The sequence below is a fragment of the Apteryx rowi genome, unplaced genomic scaffold, assembly GCF_003343035.1.
Source record: "Apteryx rowi isolate R43461 unplaced genomic scaffold, aptRow1 scaffold_433, whole genome shotgun sequence".
In the NCBI taxonomy this organism is placed as follows: domain Eukaryota; kingdom Metazoa; phylum Chordata; class Aves; order Apterygiformes; family Apterygidae; genus Apteryx; species Apteryx rowi.
In genome coordinates this window covers 470,420-476,419 of record NW_020450687.1, presented here as the reverse complement: position 1 = coordinate 476,419, position 6,000 = coordinate 470,420, and the positions used below count along the sequence as shown (strand labels likewise).

The 6,000-nt window shown below is 50.4% G+C and overlaps 1 protein-coding gene across 5 annotated transcripts in view; it reads left to right on the top strand.

Moving 5' to 3' along the window:
• CSNK1G2 (casein kinase 1 gamma 2) overlaps positions 1–6,000 on the top strand; it is a 52,173-nt gene that overhangs the window by 983 nt on the left and 45,190 nt on the right. The gene's annotated exons all lie outside the window — the stretch shown is intronic.

The following is a 6,000-nucleotide window of genomic DNA, read 5'->3' as shown; positions in this document are numbered from 1 at the left end:
CCCGCCTTAGCAAAGCTGGTGAGGATGAATGTGAGAAACTGGAAAAATAACCCCCCTCCCCCTCCCCACCCTCCATCTGCCCCCACCAGCAAGGAGTTGACTTTCTCCTTTCGGCTGCCTGAGGAACAGTTAGGTTTGCGCACAAGGAGCAGCTCCCTCGTGCCAGCCTCGCGAGCGGGGAGCGGTGCTGGCCGAGGCCTGCAGCTCCTGTGCCGTGGCTGGCAGAAGCGAATGAGGTTGGGGCTCTCGGACCTCGAGGGCGAGCGAGTTGAAGTTACGGGGGTGTTAGGAAAAGAGTCTTTTCCTTTGAGGAAACGCTTTTGCGCTCTGCGCGGCTTGGGGACCCGCCATGTTATAGGTGTTTCTGAAGTTAAAAATGAAGTTTGTTAAACCTCTTTCGGGTTGTCGTGAAATTAGTCTGCTCTAAACAAGTCGAAGGTAGCCGGGACTTTGCTCCAACTGTGCATAAACTGATTGGTGTGTGAATGGTTTGCATCAGTGTGTTTGGAAGTTGCCTCGTGAACTAATCCGTTTGTTTTCCTCTTGTACAACAAGTGGTTGGATGGCTGGAAATGAGTTCTGAGGAGTGTGTAAGTTCATCTGCCAGCTGGACTGTCCTGTCAGCGTGCCACACACAGCGTGCCCCCATCTGCCCACTGCCAGCACAGAGGTTTAAAAATTGGGCCTTATATAACGGATTGGAGAAAAGGTTTGGTGTTTGCCAATGTATCTGAACAAGAATCGCTGTAAATTAGGGCAGGAGGCCTCCATGGGGATAGTGTGGAGAGGCCTTCTCTGTGACTGGGTAAGCTTGACTGCTGCGAGTAACCTGCCAAAGACTTTTTTGGGTTTGTTTGAATTCAGTGCATTTCGGGTAAAATCAATGTTGACCAGTGTTTCACTGTTTAGCACCTCTTGGTCCCCTGAACGGGTTGTAGTCCCATGGTGCAGACAAAAGATGATCAAAAGCAAATCTGCTGCCAAGCTGGTGGCAGTTTCTCTCAAGTCAGTGGTGGTACGCATGTTTGGGGAGCCCCGGGTTCCTCTCCAGCTCCATCACCAAAGGTGGCCTGCTGATCTTCTCGTTAGCTTGTAGCTGCCTTCCCATGTTGGGCTGCGTTGGGATCTGATCTCCTGGTAGTTGGTTTGCAAATCTGCAGTGCCTTATAAACCGCTTCTGTAGTTTTCTTTGCAAAAGCAGCTGCCTCTCTACTTTGCACTTGCATCAAAATGACTGGGGTACGGTTGGTGGTGGTTTGCAGGGGAGAATGTTGTTCTGTACAGCAGTTTCTCTGGGAGCGCTGAATGGAGCTCTGTGTTGCTGCCCCTGCAGTGTGGTTTGTGTTTGGTTTTCTTGTTGCAGCACTCTTCAGAAGAGCGAGCGAAGAGGAGGAAGTTGGCACTTGTAGTTCAGCAGGTTTGAGTTCTGCCCTGCGAGTGCTTCCCTCCGCCGCTGTCGGAGCACAGCGGAGAGACTCTGCGTTGCCCCCCCTTTTTTTTTTTTTTGTATTCCGTTTTTCAGCTCCTGGGCAGCCCAAGTGTTGTCAAAAGTGTTATTAGGAGAGTGACTCAGCGGATCGATGCGAATGACAGGAGGGTTGTGCTTATGGACAAATCGGTATTTTCCCCCCACCCTCCAGCCCCACTAGGCTGGAAGAGACGATGTCCTAGAGCAGCTGCCAATAAACATGTTTACTGGACTCGGGCCTGATTGTGTTCTGTAGCCTTCTCTTTGCCCCGTGACCCGAGCGGTGGTTTTCCTAGCTCCTGTGGCTGAGCGATGCTGTGATGGGCTGAGCTCCCACCTGCAGTCCTTTGCTTTGAGCAGCCCGTCTACGTATGCGCGTAGCCTTCGGAGCCTGAGGGTCTCGCAGAGCTGGTAAAAGGACTAGTGCCAGCACGAGACCGTCAGGGTAGGCAACTGTTTATCCGCCTTTTTCAGATAGGGGAACTGCAGCACTACAGACAGCAAAAGGCTTGTCTGAGATCGTAAGGAAGCCTCTGGTGAGTGGCAAGTTGTGCTTTGGCCCCTTCCTGGTGACTTTAAATGCAGGTGGTGCAAACCTCATGGCCGTGGCAGGGACTCTGTATTCTTTTCACTAACGGTGCCTTGCAAGCAGGGCTGGTTAACATGGGCTTTCAGACCTGTGCTGAGTGACCTGTTGTGCCTCGCACTACTCTTAAGACCTGTCGTCTTGCCTTGTAATGTTGCCGAGAGGGCAAAGACTCTGATTTTAAGCTAGGAACTTCCTTCAGGTACTTACAGTGGCTTCGTGCTCAGAGCTTGTGGGAATGGCTCTGCCCTCAGTCCTGTAATTGGGCTTTGACTAGACGCACTTGGCTTGGTCTGGCGCAGTGAGAAGCCTTGGAACGGAGCCTCCTTCTGCCGGCCCAGATGTGGAGCTGCTTGCACTGGTTCAGTCCTGCTGTACCATAAGAGCTAGGAGGGGAGGAAGGGGGAACTCATCTCATTGTGACTCTGGAATTCTGCCGGAGAAAAAGTTCTCTTCCCGTTAGAAAAGCTGCGTGTTTATAAATAGTTTTGGTTTTTATTAGAGTGGATGTTTATTCTTCCTACTGGCAGTCAGTATCTCCGGTAAGCGCATAGCTGTAGAGAAGAAGCAGGACTCAGTTGTGAGGGAAGTATAAAGGTGACTTTCTGCTGGAGCAGCTGAACACAGGCTACTTGGGCTCGCTCTGGCTCCCAGGTTCACTCTGGTTGCCCTCCGTCTCTTGGCCGATTCTCTTAACTCCTTGCTCATGCTGCAACCCTGGGCTGCACTTTCTGTTGGATGGAGCCTCCTCTTACGTTTAACATTGATGCATTTTCCTCATTCCTCATAACTGGCTTAGAAAGAAAGAAAGAAAAGTTTAACGCAGAGTGTGCACCTAGCTGAGCTGTTCCAGCGTATCCCCTGCCCTGTCTTTGCTACAGCATCAGCTGTTGGATGGCTCTTTGGCGGCTGGTGCGAAATGTGAGGCTGCTTTTCAAGGCTTGTCTGGAGCCTGAGGTGTTCAGAATTGTGCTCTCCACCTCTGCTTTGGGGTTTGCCTGGTTGCAGCAGCAACGCTGTTGTGATCGGGAGGAAAAAGGGGTACAGTGAGTCTAATTTACAGTGGGTGTAAATGCTTGTGATGTGCGGAAAACAAAAAGTGTGCGTTCTGCTTGCTGCAGTGGTAATTTTGCAGCAGATTGGTGCGCTTAAGTTTTGAGGTGATCCCATGCTTTGTACCCTCATTAGGAAAAGGTTCTTCAGGTAAACTGAAACTTGTAGGTAAAACCTTGCAGGGCTTTTCAGAACGCTACATGGAGTGGGATGTCCCTGATTTCTTTAATGGCCCACGATAAGGAGAGTGCGTTCCTGGGGCAGAGGAACACGATTAGCTCTTGAAAGGCTTTAAATGGCTTCCTTAGTTCTGAAAAGGTCATGGACAAAAGTTCACTACGTGTCCAGGAAGATTTTCCAGTGCCTGTAAAGTCTCTATTCTTCTACTGGAAGGTTAGTGACAGTTCTCATTTTCCAAATGATAGCCTGCTGGCATCTGCCTTCTCCCCTGTAATCAGACCATTGTCACTTAAGATGTAGTTGCAGCATAAACACTCTCACTTCTAGGAAGTGAATGTCTTGGTGTCTTGAGGCTAATTCACCTGAGACAGTAAAATTGAGTGCTCCCATGATTGCTAAAAAGACTTGCACTAAGATGGTGACTTGAGGGAAGCCTGGAATCCTGTTCCAGGTACAGAATAGCTCAGCCTCGCGCCTGGGAAGGGGCTCCCAGTGCTACAGGCTTCTCTGCTTCCTCTCCAGTGTTGGTTGTTGGAGGCTGCATTCGACTGCCTGATGTGGTATGGTGGGGACAGTGCTGTTTTCTTTGGTGTTTGTGGAACAGGGGTAGTAGTAGGTTGAATACGAGAGCAGTAGCTGGGATGAGCCAAGACACTGTTGCAGCCAGGTCTTGGAAATAAAGCCCTTGTTGGAATCCCAGGGTGTCTGAGACATTGAGAACCTGGAAGGAAAGACTCATTAGTATTTTCTAATCATTTGTTTTTGTGTGTCCGCCGACCAAAGTGTGTCCCGTAACCCTTTGTTATTTAATGTGATGTAACGTTTTTTAATGAAGGAGGCCTGGCGTTTGCTTTCCAAATGGTCAGTTAGATGTTTGGCAGGTGATGCTTGGGTTTTGTCAGCCTGAGAGGGATATTCTTAAGTTAATTACCATGGGTTAATATTGGTCTTGAACTTAGGTTTTTTGAAGCTTTCCTTTGGAAGAGCTTTGCAGCCCGGCTAGTCTGTGGCTGGGCAGACCTGTGCACAGGAAGAAGGAGCGCTGGTGGGGTTTCATGGATACCAGGTGAGCATGGCCAGTCTTGAGTGGGTTCATTCCCTTTCCTAATCTGGATGCTGGGAAGTCACACTAAGAGTGACTGTTGCATAGAGGTGTTGGACAGGATATTAGGGGCTGAATGGGCTCTGAAAGGTCAATAGTAATCCAATTTAAAACTAAAACAGAGGTGTGATGTTTCTACTGCTCAGAAGCTCCATTCTTACAGACTCTGTCTTTGACAGCTATGTTTTCAGGTAGGAAACCTTGCTGCTTTTTGGTTTTGAGATAGCACTGAGGTGTAAACAACAAAGCAAGAAACCCTTTTTGTTTTGCTTTGTCGGCGTGGGCTTTTTGAAGTGATGAAGTTTGTACTCTCTCTGCCTAGCTTCTCCAGGTTGGTGCAAGGTGAGAGTGGGACTTTCCAGCATCTTCCACGTTACATATGTTGGCAAGGGACAGACTAAGGCTCTCCTGGAATACCCCCGCTCCCGACTGTGTTGATTCCTCTTACCCCAAGGGCGTTGTAGGCTTTATTTGAAGTCTAGCTTTTGTACTCCAGAGCACAGTGAACGTTAAGGAAACTAATGAGAACATGTGTTGGAAAGGGAGATGCGTTATATATATTGGAAGAGACTGCTCACGTTTTCGAGCAGCAATTTTTAGGAGCAGCAGTTGCCCCTTCCATTGATGGGTTTGGGGTCAGCATGACATGGGACAAGACATCAGACATGTCGATGCCGACAGGTACAGACTAGTCTCTGGCTTGAGCCATGAGGATTCGTGCGCAAACTTGCTTGCTGGAGCTAGTCGTTCGGTGGGCTTTTGTGCTTGGGGAAAGAATAGGAAGTGCTTTGAGGGATAAACTCGTGCTGTTTTCATAGCGGTGTATACCTGATCGGGGGATCCTGAGAAGAGACTGTCGGAGCTTTGAACTGAATCTTCAGCCTGAAGTGCTGCCGTAGGTGTCTTGGCGCTGGGAAGGGAGGAATGAGAAGAGGGAATTCCAGCACGCCAGGACCATCGTGGCTATTCTGTGCTGCTGGCTGATAGAGACGCCCTGCAGGCTGAACTTGAAGCTGGAGCTCGGTTAGCTGGATGTTCGTGTCTCCGAGCGATAGCGAGGGATGTTGCTAGGAAGCAGCTCTCCATCGTTCAGGCCCGTGTTCTCCCTCCTAGGCCAGCTTCTTGGAGTGTGGGAGCAAAGAAGGGCTGCTCCTGGGGCTTACTGGATCTGCAGGCACCAAGTTCAGGAAAGTAAAAGGGAGGCTCAGCCGACACACCGCACTGAATTTAGCTGGATATAGGATAAGTGCTGTGAACTTGTGACGTTATGCAGCATGCTTCTCGGGCACGCTTGCACTGCGTTGCGGTAACCTTCCTCTAGCTGAATCTCTACGGGTAAAGCTGTCGTGGCATTTGCCGCTGAGAAACGGTGGGCAGACCCCCCCTCCACCTGAACGCGCTCTGGTTTCAGGTGGTTTTGGCACGCACACACTTTGCCTTGGCTTGCAGAGTGCAGACGCGAGCCTGCCTTCAGCAGGAGGTGTGTGAGCAGCATGGTGATGTAGCAGGGACTCGGCTGCCGATGGGCTTGGCTCCGGAGTGACTGGGCATTGCAGAGCTGCTCCGGGCTGAGGTGAGGCCGGCTCTCTGCAGAGGCTCTGGCCACTTGGG